Consider the following 19,702-nt stretch of genomic DNA (forward strand, 5'->3'; position numbering starts at 1 on the left):
CACACCCTCTAATGCAAGTCACTACCTGTGCCCGTCAACTCACACTACCTGCTTTTCTCCCCGTGATCCAAGCCATAGGCCTACTGACTCTTACATGCTCCCTCCTGCCAGCCGACTGAACCCCAACCTTCAGCAAGCCTCAGCCCTTGCATTTTTGAATGCATTCCTTCATATCTCACAGGAACCTCCAATCACCCAGAGGGTGGAAGAACATACAGCTATACTGAACGTGTAAGGCTCTTCAGAAATATCCCTATGTTGGTCTAACAATCCCTTCCTTTCCCACTCTTCTTGAATTTCTTGTCTGTTCTTTTTCTCTTCTGCCATTGTGAGGTTTTAGCAATGCCTTTGAGAGTGAGAGCTCCCACACATTGTAGGCCTTTCCTCCCTATTAATCTTTTCCAGATAATGATTTCTAAACAAATATTTAGTTGGCTGACATGTTTTTGTAGCCTCATCAACCTTCTTAACTTCTGTCAACACATGTTTGCATGTCTTAATCTTTGTACATTGTCCTTGACTTTGGCCTTCAAAATCAGCTACCATTGTCTTCCTAACCAGTGGAGGCCATGATTCCTGCCCCAAAATGCACCTACCCTCCTGCAACCCAAATAATGCTCACTACAACTTCCTTGCCAGCTAAATCAGCATTACATCAGCAAAAGGACTCCAATGACAATATCTCTTGGTATAGCTCACAATGCAAGTCAAGTTCCAGCCATGTTAGGTGCATAACCTCTACAGTGTGAACCATGGTCAGTATTAGCCTTCTTACAGAATTAAAAAGTACAACACTGTCAAAAGAACAGTTGAAAGAAACTGAAATAGCTGTGGGGTCAGCACTGAATTCCTACTACAGCATGTAATTTCAGCCCCAGCCTCCATTGATATTTATACAGCTGTTCTCTACAAATGGGATCACTGGCTCTCAGACCCAAATGTAAATCTGAAAAAGAGCACCACCACTACGTAACGACTCAATGCTTTCAAAATCTCCTAACTTAGTGCTTGGAAATTACTGCAATTGTGTGAGCTTTACATCAGATGAAATGTGCTATTTTAGTGGGAAAGGGAGAAAAAAAATTGCCCTCTAAAGTTGTCTCCTTGTTGGTCAATACATAAAGCAGTCACAGAGGTCCTCATCATTCATGGAGGACATGATAGTGGCTGAAAGTGGATGGGCAGAGGCAGTTGGGGGGTGAGCAGAGTAACACAGTGATCTAATATCAGGCTGTATCAAAGCTTGTTGCTAAATTGATGAGGTCATAACATTTTAATTATTACTAAACTAATGAAGGTTGCAGCTGCTTGGGTGCGGCACCACACTAATGCAGGCCCAGTCAGTGTGGAAAGTTTTGGGGGTGAATTGTGTTTTTAAATAGGAAAGGAGCTGCATTTATATTGCATCTTTCTCGCCCTCAGGATATCGGAAATGTAGTAGACAATTTACGCACAGCAAGGTCCCACAAACAGCAATAAGATCAATGACCAGTCAATCTGTTTTAGAGATGTTGTTTGCGGGGTAAATATTGGCCAGGACACTGGGGAGAATTTCAGTGGAAGCCCCAGTGAGAGACACCAATAAATGTACAGATAATTCTGTTTATAGCATTTAGAAATTACAGGCAACTCAGTAGCATAAACTGTTCCTTTAGGTACTTAACTATGAAGGTCAGCCGTGGCTCAGTGGTAGCACTCCCGCCTCTGAGTCAAAAGGCCATGGATTCAAGCCCCACTCCAGAGATTTGAGCACATAATCTAGGCTGACACTCCATGCAGTACAGAGGGAGTGCTGCACTGCCGAAGATGCCTTCTCAGGTTTCGAGGCTTTAGTCACTCAAATAAGTGGTCTGAACGTCTTACTTTTATGGAGTTGACTCACACTGCCCTATATCCACTTGGACAATAGCGAGACCTGGTGGTGTAACAATGGAACCCCCTCGTGGCCTGAACTGAATTTGTGTGTTTTTTGCACAAGTATTCCACCCCCCGTGGAAAAATTAGCCCTAAGGGATGGCAACAAGAGAGCAGATAATTCCTGTTATAACATTGAGAGATTTCGAGCAACTCGGTAGAATCAACTTCTCCTTTAAGTAATACCCCATAGAGACAATTTATGGCCTCCAATATATACAGGAATATCAAGGAATATCAATATCTTACAGGGATATTAATTTGTACATACAGGTCTGTCACATTTCACAACTTATTGACCATATTTCCACAAAAAAGAACTACTTTTAATGTGTTTTAAAAGCATAGTGATTTACTGCAAGTGAAAAAAGAGGGGTCTGAGATGGTAGGTAGTTAAGATGCTATGAGCTAGCCTTGATGTTGTTTTCTCATAGACTGTAAATAATAAGCAATTCAGTGTCTTGTCTCTGTTGTTGATAAGCACCTCACACCCATTGTTTGGGAGGATAATTGATCTATTTCTGACAGTGAACTGTCAGGATTAAAGCAGAGTTACAGGCACCTAAAAAACACGGTCTAGCTGGTCTAGCTTTTACAACAGAAGCTGCAGAAAAGACAGACTCAAGAAGGCCGGATGATGAGGAGTTAATCTGTCAAAGCCAAGCAAAGTGGCCTGCGTGATGTGTGTATTATTTTCATGTTATTATGCGGTGATAAGTTGTATCACTTGGACTAAGTAAATCTGATTGTAACTGTTGCTCTATAAGTTCACCTACTGTGGAATAAAGCAATTCGAAACTTCGCCTCATCTACCGATAACTTGGTTCGCTATCAGACAGATTGCAGAAATACTTGTGCAAAAAACACACAAATCCAGTTCAGGCCACGAGGGGGTTCCATTGTTACACCACCAGGTCTCGCTATTGTACAAGTAGATATAGGGCAGTGTGAGTCAACTCCATAAAAGTAAGACGTTCAGACCACTTATTTGAGTGACTAAAGCCGCGGAACCTGAGAAGGGATCTACAGTAGACCTGAATTTGTAACAAGATCAAAATGTTAAGAAGTACAAATGATGTAGAAGTAACAGGAGCAGAACTGGAAGATAGAGGTTCAAGCAGATTATCATGTGGATCTTTCTAGATAGGTGAATAAAATTGGCCAAATGGCCTTCCTCAACCGTTATTATCTTGTGATCTAGTGGATATAAGGAACAGGAGAGCAGTCAATGCTGTGTCTGTTAATTGTTTCAAAAAAGAGCTGGATAAATATTTGGTTGAGAACAGGACCTAAGGCCATAGGGAAAGTATAGACGAAGCTGATCAAATACTTCGATGAACGCAATGGTATCTGGCCTGCAGGGGCATGAAAGAGAGTGGATTGTTGTCTTTAGAGGGCAGCTGGCTATGGCTGAACAGTGGAAGTGTGGGATGGATAGACATTTTAAGAGTTTTAAGGATCGGCGAGTATATTTTTGCAGAATTTCCACTCGAGATATAACAGTTGGGTAGAGTCGATGACTAGCAGGTTGTACATGGAAGTGGAAGGAGCAAGCTATTCTGGTTTCACGCTTTCTGATGTTGTTATGTGAGAGAGCAAGTCAATGTCTATCGTTCACTCTCCCCTCCTCTGTCCCTTCCATCTCAGTGTTTCGTTAATAGTCCATTAACAGATGGATTGATCTTAAAGATGGAACATTATGGGTGAAACAGAACAGGATGGAATCAGAACATACAGCAACCTCCCTGGAACCGCAATCTTATGTCACCAAACTAGCAGTTTTCATGGCCATATAGATATGCTGGAATTGACACGTGGGGGTACAGCAGTTCCAGGTAATGTGTAGATACTTGCTTAGTATCTACCAAAATATCAGAATGTCATTGCCTTCCTACTTTTCTTTGTGCACATGTGAACACACGGAATAAAACATGGAAAAGCTCAGAAGAAAATAAAGGTAAAAAGCAGCTTGTTTAAGGGAGAAGGGAATTGGTTATATACTTAAAAAGGAAAAATTTGCAAGGCGATGGGGAAAGAGCAGGGGAGTGGAACTAATTGGATAGCTCTTTCAAAGAGCCGGCACAGGCACGACGGGCCAAATGGCCTCTTTCTGTGCTGTAAGATTCTATGATTCTAAGTCAGATCAAGTACTGTAATTTGCCTGAAGTGCTGTCCAAGAAGCTTAGTAGCATTTTAGTACAATATTATTAGAAAAAGCAGTGGAGTGACTAAAAAGCTGTGAAGTAGCGATTGGTTTGATTGACTACCAGTCTCTTGTCTTCCTTGTTTGCTGATTGGGGAGTCTGATGTTGAAAATGAGTTTGGATTGTGTGCAAATTTGCATTTGGACTGGGTTCAGGAAATAGCAGCAGTGATGATTCCAGGACTTTGGGTTCTAAGTTACAAGGGGAGACATCCAGCCAGAACGGAGCTAGAGAACGATCATTGGAGGAATTAAGTTTCTGTGGTGATTGGGGAGTGGGGAGTGATAATTCAGGTATTTGAAATGCCGAGAGGCACAGATGGTGCAGACGTAAGCAGGCTCTTTAGCTTGGACTGCGAGCAATGAACTCCGGAGGGTACAGGTTTAAAATTAACATCGCAAGCAAGACTAGAGATCAGAAGAAATATTTTCCCAGCAGATCTGTGGATATGAGGAAATAAGTCCCAGCAACAGCAGCTGAAGCAGCCGTGAAAACATTAGGCAGGTGTGTCCCAAGCATTGCAGTGTGCTTATTGCGATCTTCACATTCATTGGTAATTTCTTTGTTCCAATGGTAGCACTGGGAATACAGTGTTCCGAACAGCACATTATTGCCCCGATTTTAACCTGGGGCAGGAATCACAGGTGCAGGGGGCTGAAATGGGCAGCGACCCGTCTGGCCCATGAGGTCTGGGCGATTTTAACTCCCGGCCAAAGTTGGGGGTCGGGGTGAAGGGGGGATGACGTGGAGGCAGGTGGGAGAGGGAAATCATGTGGCTGCAGGCCGCCGCTGCGGGGGATCCAAAGAAATGGCCCCCCTGGCAAGGTAAGTGAGGAGGGGTAGCCTCACAAAAATGAAGACTTACCTGGAGCACTCTTGGCCCGATCCTCCTTGCTGCCGGCTCCGAGATTGTGCGGGCCTTAGTCGACCCACAGTCAAAATCATGTGTGCGTCGGAATGACATCTTTGGACCGTGACTTTGCCTTTATCATCAGGCCCTCGCTTGTTTGGGCCGATCGGCTGTCACGAAGCCAAAAAATCCCCAGTTAAAATGGCGTGAGGTGCCTTGTGGAGCTTCTAGCCATATTCCAGTGGCTCCAAGCTGGTAATATTAAAAAAAACACATCTGTTTGGTCCAATAATAAAACCAACTTCCTTTTTCCTTTTCCTATGGAAAAGCAGTTATGGTTACAGTTATGTTAACTCTTTACAACCAAGAGCTGGATGAATACCTTGTCAAGAATAGAACTGAAGGTTGAATTAGATGACTAAATACTCTCTGGAACACTTGGGATTCTCATCCCTTTGGGGCCATGAGTATGTCAGCTGTGGATGGCCATTGGTTGAGTCTGAATAAGTGTTATATCTTGGAGCTCCTGCTCTTATTTTTAGAGGTCATGGAGAAATTACAGTTTTGCCTTTTTTTGGAAGTTCACCTATTATTATTTAGCTCCCTCAGAAGCTTAAGTAAGCCTGTGATAGGGCTCATTGTGCATGGTCGGTGGAAAGAACAAACTCAATGGGCTTTCAGTCCTTTTCTCATTCTATACTTTGTTTTTTAATGAAAACAAAATAAGACAAACTTTTTCTCTGTTGGATAAATTCTGTCAAGCAATTGAAAACTACATGCAAGAATAACCCTGATCTTTTTTATAGAATGGGTGTGAATTCAAATCCAAACCAAACCTCAACCCAAACCTAAATTCAAACGCAACTGCCAATCAAAATTTGCTCCTCTCCCACCTCCTTCTCTACAGTAGAACAACCATAGGTGACAGCCTAGTGATTGTGGTACTGCACTGGTAACGCAGGGGTTAAAGTTCAAGTCCCAGCACGGTAACTTGTGAAAATGATTTCAAAATATCTGGTAATGTGTAGGCTGGCACTAGAAACATAACAACGAAAGTTGCTGCATTGTCACAAAAACCCAATTTGACCACTAATGTCCCTCAGGGAGGGACCTGCTGCCCTTACCCAACTATGGTTTACATCTGATGCCAGTTCTACACTATGGGCCCGATATTACCATGGCGGCGGGTTCGCGGCGGAGGGTCGACCCACGCGCCCGGTGAAATCATTCTGCTCCGCGCGTAATTGCAGGCTGATTGGATCCACTTACCTGTTCTTCCGGGTTCCCCGCTGCTAAGCTGCGCGGAGGGCGGACTGCGCATGCACAGTAAGGTCTGTCAGCTGGAGGAGCTCTGTTTAAAGGGGCAGTCCTCCACTGACTGATGCTGCAAGAAATAGGAAAAATTACAGCATGGAGCAGCCCAGCGCGAAGGCTGCTTCCAGGTTTAATGATGCCTCACTCCAGCTCTTATTGGATGGGGTGAGGAGGAGGGGGAGGACAGAGATCTTCCCGGCGTGCGGGACGAAGCGGCCTGCCTCTGCCACCAAGAAGGCCTGGCTCGAGGTGGCAGAGGAGGTCACCTGCACCACCAACATATCGTGCACCTGCATACAGTGCAGGAGGCGCTGCAATGACCTAAGTAGGTCAGCCAAAGTGAGTACACTTACTCATTCCCCTACACTCCGTCTACCACATCACCGCCCCCACCCCACATCTCCTTCTGCACTGCCAACACTACTCTGTCACATCACCCCTCACACCCACTCAAAGCTTATCCTCATCTTACCTGCACTTACTCACCTCGCCAGTACTCATCCCACCACTACCACTCAACCCAATCCTCATACAATCTCATGGCTCTATCTCATACTCACCCTCTCATGCATCTCTTTCACAGTCAGCCTCACTCAACCTGCCACTACCTGTGCTGCAGCCACAGGGCATGCATCACATATGTGCAGTAGGAAGCATAAGGCAAACGTGTCGTGAGCATGAAGGGGATGCACAAGGGTGTTTGAGAGTTTGTCATGGTTTTTACTTATATTTAGTTTCTGATCAACTCACATTACATATTATATTGTCACCACTACTGTCACGTCTTTGCGAATCTTGTCTGGTTTGTGCAATAATGCCCTTTCCTGAGGATCACCGTGAAGACCCACAACTGATGCCACCCATTGTGTCACTGCAGAGTGGGTGTAGGTGTATTTGCAGGGCTCTTTTGTGCAGACGACTGAGAGACGCCAGCGATGTCCCCGGTGGCACCCTGGAATGATGCGGAGGAGATGTTGTTGAGGGAGTGGTGACTTTGACAGCGACAGGTAAGAAGATGGTGCTCGGGCCAGCCGGGAGCAGCTCGGCATGAAGGAAGCTGCAGATGTCCATGACTACATGTTGAGTGACTCCGAGCCTCCGTGTGCACTGCTGCTCAGGGTGGTCCAGGAAGCTGAGCCTCGGTCTGTGGACCCTGTGGCGAGGGTAGTGCCCTCTGCGACGCATCTTTCTCTGCGGTTGCCCTCCCTCCTGCTGTACAGGTGGATGTGTCACAGCACTGTGTTGTGGAGCTCCACGTGTCAGAGGTAGACGGCGTGGCCGGCGAGGCTGGTGATGCTGTTCGCCCTCCGAGGAGGTCATGGCTGCAGCTACGGCGGCCCCCATCCGGAAGATGTACATCTGAGGGGGTCCGCAAGGTAGGTACATATGTCTGGACATCGGGGTAAGTGTGCAAGTAGGTGAATTTTATTATTAGGAGGAGGGTGGCGGAGGCCAAACTTTGTCCAAAGTGACAGAGCGGCCTCCTGCAATGAGTGAGGGTCTCCCCCACCCCCCCAACCTGTCAAATGGACCTTTGCAGCTGCCACACGCTGATGGCTGCAACCCGTCCATTTGAACTGGGAGTGTTTCCCCCAGTACGGGAAACAGTCTCAGTCAGTTGCAAAATCCCATCCCTGCTAAAATAACAGGTCAATCAGGTCTGTGAACAACCTGAAGTACCTGTTCAATTACTTTAAGTGGCATCCCGCCGGCTTTAATTGCCGGGGGGAGTCCCACATGCGGGAGCTGCGCGCGCATGTGAGCACGTCAGTGGGGAACCCGGAAATGGGGCGGGTTGGAGCCGGGCTCCCGCCCCGCCCCGGGAATCCCCGATTTTCGTAGCCCTCCCGCCATGAACGCACCCGATCGCGGGTGCTAAAATCGAGCCCTATGTGTTTGTGAGGGCAACTAAACAATAAATACTGTTGCCAGTATTGCCAACATCCTAGGAATAAAAACTATTCCTAAACAAAAGTAACTTCCTCTCTTCCTGGTATATATTCATACAGCAATGAAAATATTCATTTAAACCGAATTTTTAAATGCTGTAAAAACAAAACATTTTGAACTGTAAGATGCTCACAGTCTGAGCTGCCTTCTTCCGACTCGACTGTCTTTATCCAAAGCTTTACACAAAAATTACAGAGCAGGCACACGGTTAGCTCTTTTCAACAAACATACTGTCATTGTATTTTGACTCAGGGCAATTTCAACCTAACCCTGATTTTAGTCTCCATCGAAGTCGACCGAGAGTATTATTTGGGGTGGGTTTCCCACCAGTTGAGTTAGGTTAAAATTCCCCCATTATTTCAAACCATCAAATTTTTTTAAAAAATGTATCCCTATATATTTATTTTGTTCCATCACTGAGTCTACTCATTGGATATTTTTGAGGACGACACAAGCCATTTACATTGCAAACTCTGCCTCACTGCACGCACAGCTTTTAGTCCTCAGAGGTGTGTGTTACTTGTGGTTTGTACATTCAGACATGACAACAAGTTGGGTAAAGGAGTTTAGCAAGCGACAGAGTGATGGGTCAGGGGTGGCGAATTGATCGTGTCAGGATATTTTCAGAATCCCAGTATCTCTTACATAAGAACTGCAACCTCGTCATTTTGTACTGGACCAAACTGAGAGCAGCTGCTCAGGGAGATTAACTCCTCAGCTTTGAGCACATTGAGATTCATTAGAATCAATCTATGATAAATGAGTTTTTTATTAACAAGACTGGGAAGGAGATCCAATGCTCAAAAGGAAATACCTAACTTAAGTTTTCCATGTACTATTTAATAATTTAAAAAAATAATTTTAATATTCAAATAATAATGAATATTCCTGTGTTAAAGGGGAATTCATTACAGCCTGGTGAACTATCTAACATGAGTGGCGGCCTATAAAACTGCCTTGTTTGCGCCGTAGGCCCATTGCAGCAGCAGCAACAACAACAACAACAACAACGTGCATTTATGTAGTGTTTTTAACGTAGTAAAAAAAGTCCCAAGGCGTTTCACAAGAGCATTATCACAAAAAATTGACACTAAGCCAAAAAAAGAGACATTAGGAAAGGTGAGCAAAAGCTTGGTTAAAGAGATAAGTTTTAAGGAGTGTCTTAAAGGAGGAGAGAGAGGTGGAGAGGTTTAGGGATGGAATTCCAGAGCTTAGGGCTTATACAGGTGTGGGTCAATTCATTGGGAAAATGGAGCATGATACATTAGCCTTAAATTCTAGTTATTACTGGCATCATCTATTTAGCTGTCTATTGTTCCAGCTTCTATAGCATATAATGGAAGACCAGAACCCAAGTTGTGATGTCTATCGATTATCTTATCATTTTGCAACCACTCTTTCAGTATCCAGGTTACTTGGAAGCCTAACTACTGCCAAAGATTATTTCTGTCGGAAGCTCCTGCTTAAAGTACAGCAGCCTCTTTAACTTAACTGGTTGATCTCCCATGGCGTTGCTCATGGAGGGACAAGACCAAGCCTCTTCCTCAGGCAACGTGGGGGTGCTGTGCAGATGTAATTCAGTCCCCATTTTAAAGTCACAGCCCCTCAAATTCCAGGGATCCTGCGTAAGTGCAGCGGAGCAGAATTCCTGTCCACCCACAAAGAGGTGTGCAGACACCCTTCCCCAAGTCGCAGGAATGGAGTCATTTAAATAATGAAACACCATGGATTAATAAAGAGATGAGGGTAAAATTGAAACAAAAGAAAAAGGCATACTCTAAATACATAGGCTTTCGGAGACTTCCTCCTTCCTCAGGTAAATGTTTCAGGAGCTCCTTGAAGCCTACGCATTTATACATATAGAACAATACATGGTGTTTACAGACTGCCCCTGCAACTGCCCGTTGCCAAGGCAATCACCGTGTTCAGACAGAGAGGTGTCACCTGCAGAACCCCCGAATACACATTCAACAGAAAAACAAACAGGGAAAAAAACAGAGAAAAAAAACAGAGAGAGGCAGAAACATCCGGAAGGCAGAGAGAGCCAGCAAATGACCCATTATATTAAAAACAGATAACATTTGTTCGCTGGTGGGGTAACGTGTAGCGTGACATGAACCCAAGATCCCGGTTGAGGCCGTCCTCATGGGTGCGGAACTTGGCTATCAATTTCTGCTCGACGATTTTGCGTTGTCGTGTGTCTCGAAGGCCGCCTTGGAGTACGCTTACCCATGTATTGTTCTATATGTATAAATGCGTAGGCTTCAAGGAGCTCCTGAAACATTTACCTGAGGAAGGAGGAAGTCTCCGAAAGCTTGTGAATTTAAAATAAAATTGCTGGACTATAACTTGGTGTTGTAAAATTGTTTACAATTGTCAACCCCAGTCCATCACCGGCATCTCCACATCTAAATACATAGACAATAAAGGAGAGGATGACAAAAAGTAATACGAAGAGGTTAGGAAATAAGTCAAAATACAATTAGAAGGCTAAGGAACTTCGAAATTAAATTATCAAGGAATATAAAAAGAAATAGCAAAGTATTCTACAGACACATAAATAACAAAAACAAAATCAGTATAGAGATAGGGCCACTAAGGGATGCACAAGATAAACTCACAGGCAATGATAACGAAATGGCAGAAATATTGAATAGTTACTTTGCCTCAATATTTACCAGGGAGACTAACATGGTGGGCATGACATTAGAAGAAGAGATCAAAAAAGATATAAAGACATTTAAGATAGAAAGGGGGAGATAATTGATAAACTAGTCAAACTTAGAGAGGATAAAATCTCTAATCCGGATGGATTGCATCCGCGTATATTAAAAGAAGTTAGGGAAGAGATAGCAGAGGCACTAGAATTCATTAGAAAAGGGAATAGTGCCAGAGGACTGGCAGACAGCTAATGTGATTCCAGATTTACATACGAACATATGTAAATATGAACATACGAATTAAGAGCAGGAGTAGGCCATTCGGCCCCTCGAGCTTGTTCTGCCATTTGATAAGATCATGGCTGATCTGATTGTGACCTCAACCCTACTTTCCCGTCCACCTACTATAACCTTTGACTCCCTTGTTAATCAGGAATCTATCTAACTCAGCCTTAAAAATATTCAATGACCCTGCCTCCTCCGCTCTATGGGGAAGGGAGTTCCACAAACTCACGAGCCTCTGAGAAAAAATTTCTCCTCATCTCCGTCTTAAATGGGAGACCCCTTATTTTTAAACTGTGGCCCCTAGTTCTAGTCTCTCCTACAAGGGGAAACATCTTCACAGCATCTACCCCTTCAAGTCCCCTCAGGATCTTATATGTTTCAATAAGATCACCTCTCATTCTTCTAAACTCCAATGTATACAGGCCCAACTTGTCCAGTCTTTCCTCATAAGATAACCCCCTCATCCCAGGAATCAGTCAAGTGAACCTCCTCTGAACCGCCTCGAAAGCAATTATGTCCTTTCTTAAATAAGAAAACCAAAACTGCACACAGTATTCTAGATGTGGTCTCACCAATGCCCTGTACAACTGTAGCAAAACATCTCTACTTTTATATTCCATTCCCCTTGCAATAAATGACAACATTCCATTTGCCTTCCTAATCACTTGTTGTACCTGCATACTAACTTTTGTGATTCATGTACCAGGACACCCAGATCCCTCTGTACCTCAGAGTTCTGCAATCTCTCTCCATTTAAATAATATACTGCTTTTCTATTCCTCCTGCCAAAGTGGACAAGTTCACATTTCCCCACATTATACTCCATCTGCCAAATTTTTGCCCACTCACTTAACCTATCTATATCCCTTTGCCGATTCCTTATGTCCTCTTCACAATTTACTTTCCTAACTACCTTTGTGTCATCAGCAAATTTAGCAACCATACATTCGATCCCTTCATCCAAGTCATTGATAAAGATTGTAAATATCTGAGGCCCCAGCACTGATCCCTGTGGCACTCCACTCGTTACATCTTGCCAACCTGAAAATGACCCATTTATGCCTACTCTCTGCTTCGTGTGAGCTAACCAATCCTTTATCCATACTAATATGTTACCCCCTATACCATGAGCTCTTATTTTGTGTAGTAGCCTTTGATGTGGCACCTTGTCAAATATCTTCTTGAAATCCAAGTATACTACATCTACAGGATCCCCTTTATCCACGTTGCTTGTTACTTAATCAAAGAACTCTAATAAATTTGTCAAATACGATTTCCCTTTCACAAAGCCGTGTTGACTCTGCCTGATTGCATTGAGATTTTCTAAGTGCGCTACTATAGCCTCCTTAATAATAGATTCTAGCATTTTCCCTATGACAGATGTTAAGCTAACTGGCCTGTAGTTTCCTGCTTTCTGTCTCCCTCCTTTCTTGAATAGAGGAGTTACATTCACTATTTTCCAATCTGATGGGACCCTGCCAGAATCTAGGGAATTTTGGAAAATTAATACTAATGCATCTACCATCTCTGCGGCTACTTCTTTTAAGACCCTAGGATGAAGTCTGTCAGGACCTGGGGACTTGTCAGCTTTTAGTTCTAATAATTTTTTCAGAACCCTTTCCCTGGTGATTGTAAATGTTTTAAGTTCCTCCCTCCCTTTCACCTCTTGATTCACAATTATTTCTGGCTTGTTATTTGTATCCTCTACAGTGAAATTTAAAAATGGAGAAAGAACAAGTCGAACTATAGACCAATTAGCTTAACGTTGGTGGTAGGAAAGATAATGGAATCATTGTAATCGATGTAACAGAAAAACATGTAGAAACCGAAAATAAAATAAAGAATAGTCAGCATATAGTCAGATTTCAATAGGGAAGGTCATGCTTGACCAAGCTTATTGAGTTCTTTGAAGAAGTAACAGAAAGAGTAGATAAGGATAATCTAGTATATGTAATTTATTTGGAATTTGAAAAGGCCTTTGATAAGGTACCACATAGTAGACTCATGGCTAAGATCAGAGCATGTGGAGTCAGGAGATAAGTAGCAGAATGGATAGCAAGCTGGCTACAAAACGGAAAACAGAGAGTAAGGGTTAAGGGTAGTTACTCAGACTGACAATAGGTGGGAAGTGGTGCTCCACAGGGATTGGTGCTGGGACCACTGTTGTTCATCATTTACATAAATGATTTTTGACTCAGGAATTGGAAGTACAATTTCAAAATTTGCAGATGACATCAAATTGGGCAATATAATTAATACTGAGGAAGACTGCGACAAAATACAAGAAGACATTAATAAATTTGCGGAATAGGTGTATAATTGGCAAATGAATTTCAATATAGATAATTATGAGATGGTGCATTTTGGTAGGAAGAATAAGGAAGCCACATACTCCTTGGAAAATAAGATTCTAACTGGGATAGAGGAGCAAAGGGATCTAGGGCCACAGATACAAAAATCATCAAAAGTAGCGATGCAGGTTAACAAGGCCATTGAAAAGCAAACAAAGCATTGGGGTTCATTTCTAGAGGGATAGAATTGAAAAGCAGAGAAGCTATGTTAAACTTGTATACAACCTTGGTTAGACCACACTTAGAGTACTGTGCACAGTTCTGGTCTCCATATTATAAAAAGGATATGGAGGCGCTGGAGAAGGTGCTAAAATGAATGATAGGTATAACCTCTCAGTTCTACTATCAGGAAAAATTGAACAGGCTGGGTGGGGCTCTTTTCTCTAGAAAAGAGAAGGCAGAGGGATGACCTGATAGAGGTCTTTAAAATTATGAAAGGGTTTGAATTCAGGTTAAACTTCTTTACTCAGAGAGTGGTTAAAATGTAGAATTCGCTACCACAAGGAGCGGTTGAGGCGAATAGCGTAGATACATTTAAGGGGAAGCTGGATAAAGAAATGAGGGAGAAAGGAATAGAAGGATATGCTGATAGGGTTAGATGAAGAGGGGTGGAGAATAAACACCGGCATGGACCAGTTGGGCCGAATGACCTGTTTCTGTGCTGTACATTCTATGTAATTCTATGTAATACCCTTCAATATAACATTCACTAAATGTTCGAATGTTAAGTGAGGGATATGATATACTGAAGGCATGGTCTAATAAGAGAACCCCCTTATAGTACTCTGATATACCACACCCTTTAGTAGCGCTTTTTGATTGAGGACTGTAACACTGTATGATATTCCATCTCAATAGATCTCTGATTACTACAACAACTTGCATTTATATAGTGCCTTTAACGTCCCAAGGCGCTTGGTGCTACTGTGTAACTATGTTCATTATAACATTCTCCGTCATACGACATCATCAACATACCTCTTCATCAGAAAGCCCAAATACAATCCCAACACACATTTCTAATATGTCTCCACATACACACCTTGCAACATGCTTTTATATGAATCCTATATTCCAATATTGTGATAAATTGCGACTGGATGTCACTAGCAAACTATTTCACAAGTGCTACAGAAATAATATCCAGTGACAGAATATCTATATTCTGGAATTTCTGACCCACCACAGGCTTTATGAACAGTGTCCCTATGTAATGTGCTTACAGGTCTATGAAATGGGTTAGCAGCAGTGGCCATGTTCTCTGACAGAATAGGTGGCCTGAGATGCCCTCTGTCTGCTGCTTTAGGATTACGAAATGGGAGCTGTAATATTATTCCTACTGACAGCTGTTAGAGAGCCAATGTAGCTCCACAAAATGACCAGTACACTCGCAAAGTAACTACATTCAGTTTGGTAGGGAAGAAAGGCCGGGCGGGGGGGGGGGGGGGGCACGATTCACAGTAAGACTGTTTTAAACCCACTTGTTTGTTTAAAAAAATCAGATTGATTGGTGCGTCATCTCACTGATTGCGGGATTTTGGGTGAAAATGGCTGCCGCATTTGCCAGCCTAACGAATCTCTGCCTCATTGTCTGTGAAGCTCTTTGAGCCATTTCTGGGAGATTTCTATAAGTCTTTCCTTGGGAAGGATTCTTAAAGACAGCTTTAAAGAGTAATGACTATCGGGCATTCGGGAGCATTCAGGAAGCTACAACACTTGTTTCCAAACACTGGGTTGATTTTCATTTCTATTTAGACATGCAATAGTCAAATATTTACTTGGGTGGGAGTCACAAGTAATATTATTCATAATGGAATACAGGAGGGACCCTTGCTATGCTGCCTTTGGGAGGTGTACAAAAGTTATGCTACAAAGGGAGTGTTTATTACTGGCTCTTTATAATGTCTTTGTTATTCAGTAGATCATTATTATCTGATCATTTTTAAATATAAACTACCCACAACTAGTTCAAATATGAATAATATTCCACTGATTGGACTGATTCACTATTTAGTCACCCCTGAGTGAAAAAATATCCATCTATTGCTATATCTTGTGCAGATTCTGTGTACTGGTGACTAGTACTTATATTTTGTACATGTATTGGTGCACATGTTGCATGCAGTGACATTCACTGTGAAAGCTGTACTTACGTTCTTGTATTCACTGTGTATCTATATTGGTATACATTGTGCCCTGATATGCATTGTATGCATAAACCGGCTGTATTTAATGAATGAGCAGTCTGAGATGATAAATGAACAAAATAAAGTACAGAAAAGCCATTTAGCCCATGGAGCCTATTCCTTCCATGTAATCCCATCGTGAACTGCCCCAAAAGTAATCTGAGGGATGTGATTGCTTGCACCACCATAGGCACGACAGGCTCTAATCTGCCCTTAGGCCCTTTGCATATGCAAAATTGGGCTGCCTTGAACACAGCCGATGCCGGCTTTAAAAGACCGCTGGAGGCCATCGCCAAAAAGGTAAATTAAAGGCCGGCCTTGCCAGCGACACCCACAATCCCAACAATGGAAAAAAAATACATATCCACAATAATCTACAAATTCTCTGCAAGAAGTGACAATCCCTGAAATATTTGCTATAATCTTCAGCTGTTCAAGTGCTGGAATGCAGCTTCTCATGTTACATCATCAGTGTAATTACATGTCACAGGCCTTTATTGAGGGCTGTTTTTGAATTGGCAGCTTTTTTGAGGCTCTGGATCAGCTTTTGCTAGTTTTCCAAGTATGCACTCCACTCAACTTTGGTACCCCAGCACACCATGCTGCTTTCACTTAACTTTTCCTTTACCCCTCGTACCTTTATTTTCTCTTTCTTCTGTTCGTCTCTCCTGATCTTTACCTTCATTGGAAAGCAACAAAATGACCAGGGCAGCCCATTAGGCCAGTGCTTCCAATGCAACCAGACGAGACTTAAGTTGGATGACTTAAATCCACCTGCAACAGCCAGCTGGGCGACTGTGTGATGCGGCACCTGAGAGGAAAATAACAACATGCTCTGTCTCATTTGCTATAATCCTGTCAAGTCATTAAGTGGAGCACGAAGCAACCGGTGACTTGGACAATGTTTCCCCTCATAGCACATCGGTCATTTCAGGCCAAGACCTTGAGGGGAAGAATAACATGAATGAAAATTACAACAACATCTTGCCCTTAAATAGAAAAGATCGAAAGCCTTGCATTTATATAGCTCCTTTCACAACCTCAGGACGTTCCAAAGTGCTTCACAGCCAATGAAGTACTTTTGAAGTGTAGTCATTGTTATAATGTAGGAAAGGCAGCAGGCAATTTGCACACAGCAAGGTTCCATAAACAGCAATGAGGACACCGGGGAGACCTCCCCTGCTCTTCTTCAAATAATGCCATGGGATCTTTTAAATCCATCTGAGAGAGCAGACGGGGCCTCAGTTTATTGTCTCACCCGAAGGGCAGCACCTCAAATAGTGCAACACTACCTCAGTACTGCAATGGAGTGTTAGCCTAGATTATGCGCTCAAGTCTATAGAGTGGGACTTGAATCCACAACCTTCTGACTCAGAGGCAAGAGTGCTACCACTGAGCCACAGCTGACATGTAATGGTGGCCCAGGTTCTCTAATTTTTTTCTGCCCTATTTGGGACAGTTCTGCCGGCTTCCCAGCCTCCACTCCAACGTCTGGGGTTCTCCGCAGTAAGTGATGGTGAATGTGGGTGTATGCAAATGATAGTTTAATATGGAAGTGTCATCCAACATATATCCTGTCATTAACACCGTGGCAAAACTGAGCACCAGGAATGCCATTGCTTCCGGTATTGCAAAGGCAGCGGGAGAGGGACGGTTTAAAAGTTATTTAAGGGTCACATTGCTCAGTGCAATGAAATAGAAGAGAATTATATATATTCAGCTGGCACTGCTGGCCATGCTACACAGTGCCACAGCAATTTTACTCCCCTCACCTCGGACGGGCGATCTGTCAACAGCAGAGATTTCACTGGAACCCCACCAACTACATCTGAATGTGCTGAGTCTGAAAGTCTAGATTAAAATGTCCCAAAAACACTTCACGGAAATGAAAATAACTGGACACCAAGTGGTGGCAGGAGAAGGGTTAGAGCTGGTGATTGAAGACAAGATCAACGAGATATGTTTCAAGGAGGCTTTTGAAGGAGGGGAGAAAGGTAGCGAGGCGAACATTCTGGAGTTTCGAGCCAAGATGATTGAAGGCTCTGTGGCTTAAGGTGGAGCAGTTGGTGGGGGGGGGGGGGATGCAAATAGACCAGTTGGAAGAGTGGAGGGTGCATGCAGGAATAGAGGTCTAAAGGAGGTTGGTGAGTTTGGAGAGGCATGGCCATGGAGAGACTTGTAAAATGAGGACAAGGATTTTGAAATCAATGCATTGGAGGATAGAAAGCCAATGAACATTGGTGAGGGCAGGGGTGATAGGCGAGCAGAATGAGGACTTAGTGCTGGTTAAGATGCAGATGGTAGAGTATTGGATGTGTTGTAATTTGTGAAGGTCAGAATTCAGGAGGCTGGTAAGAGAGAGTGTTGGAGTAATTGACTCTTGAGGTAACAAACGCGTGGAGATAGGCAATGTTGCAGAAGGAGAAACAGACAATGTTGGTGGTGTCTAAGATGTGTGGTCTGAAAGCTGAGGGCAAAACAGGACACGGAGGCTGTGCACCTTTGGGTTAAAACTGAGGAAGTTGCCAAAGAGAGAGGTATGGAGTTGGAGGCTAAGAAGTAGGAGCCAAACAGGAAGGCATCAGCTTTCATGATGTTAAGTTGAAGCAAGTTCTTCCTTATCCAGGCCTTAATGTCAGCTAATCAGTCAGACAGCGCAGTGGTGGTCCAGGAGTCAAGGCTGGAGACAGGAAGTTAGAGCTGGGTGCCATCAGCATATATGTGAAAGTTGACTTCATGCCCAAGGAGTAGCATGTAAATGAAGAAAATAAGGTATCAAGGATAGAGCCCTGGGGCACACCTGAGGTGACCGTGATGGAACAGGAGGAAAAGCCACTACAAGAGATGTGTGTTGGAACAGGTAGGAGTGGAAACAAACCGGGGCAGTGCCACAGCATAGGCCACAGAGGTGGAGAAGGATGAAGTGTCAAACACTGGAGAGGTCAAGGGGGATGAGTTGGGATATCGCACTGTCGTTGCAGTTACAAAAGATATAATTCATGACTTTAACCAGGTCACTCTCAGAAATCAGATTAAAGGGTTTTATGACTGATGCCAATCATTAAGGATGGGGAGGACATAGTCTGAAGAGAAGGAACACTTATATCAGCAAACATTGAGCTTACAAAACGTAGTTGTGTGATAAAAAGTTGGGAGGGGATGTTGAGGACTGAAGGAGAGGTTGAGGTGAGGGAGGAGAAGGAATGTGGTAAACACAAGGACGGGGAGTAAGAGGGGGAAGAGGCAGCCACGTGAATGGTTTCAATCTTTGAGATGAGAAAATCCATGGGATCCTTACATTGGTGTTGGAGGTGAAGATGGGGGAGCAGAAGAAGGGGTTCAGAGTATACAGTGATACAACTAGGCTTTCACTTTTGGCCACATTAAATCAGATTCACAGCTTCCGGACTGACAAGGTTTGTATCACACGCAATCCCCTTCAGACACATTAAAATCTACAGGATATGGGAACTACATATTTGCATTGATTATATTACTACTCAAATGAACAGAGTGAAATTTGAAGCTGCTTTCACTGACAGCTTAGTCTAAGTCTGTATATCTGAGTCGCTGATGCTTTATCAGTTTTATTTTATCCTGATCACCCATCAGTTATTCATGTGCACTGTGAATCCCTCTGCCAACTGCCTTTAACCCCAACAGCCAAATAAACTCACATAATTATTCTTTTAAAAGTTATTGTCTCCCAGCTTTACGAGCTCCTAGCCCATGTGTAACATGCTATTCCTGGAATGAGAAATGGCAGGTGTGCTGCTCCCAGAGTCCCACCGATGCCAACATAAAGAATACGTTTCCGCTCAGAACTTCTCTCCCCCCAGGAGATCTGGTGGAACTTGCCCTATGGGAAGTGATGGGCTTGAAATCACTACCTTTCACTGAAAGGAACCCATGAGGACCGTTTTGGCTGCTATCTGGAATGAAGAGGATAGGGCAGATAGGGGACTGAAGGGGATATCTGGGAAATTTA

Source organism: Heptranchias perlo, chromosome 29 (assembly GCF_035084215.1).
Source record: "Heptranchias perlo isolate sHepPer1 chromosome 29, sHepPer1.hap1, whole genome shotgun sequence".
Taxonomy (NCBI): domain Eukaryota; kingdom Metazoa; phylum Chordata; class Chondrichthyes; order Hexanchiformes; family Hexanchidae; genus Heptranchias; species Heptranchias perlo.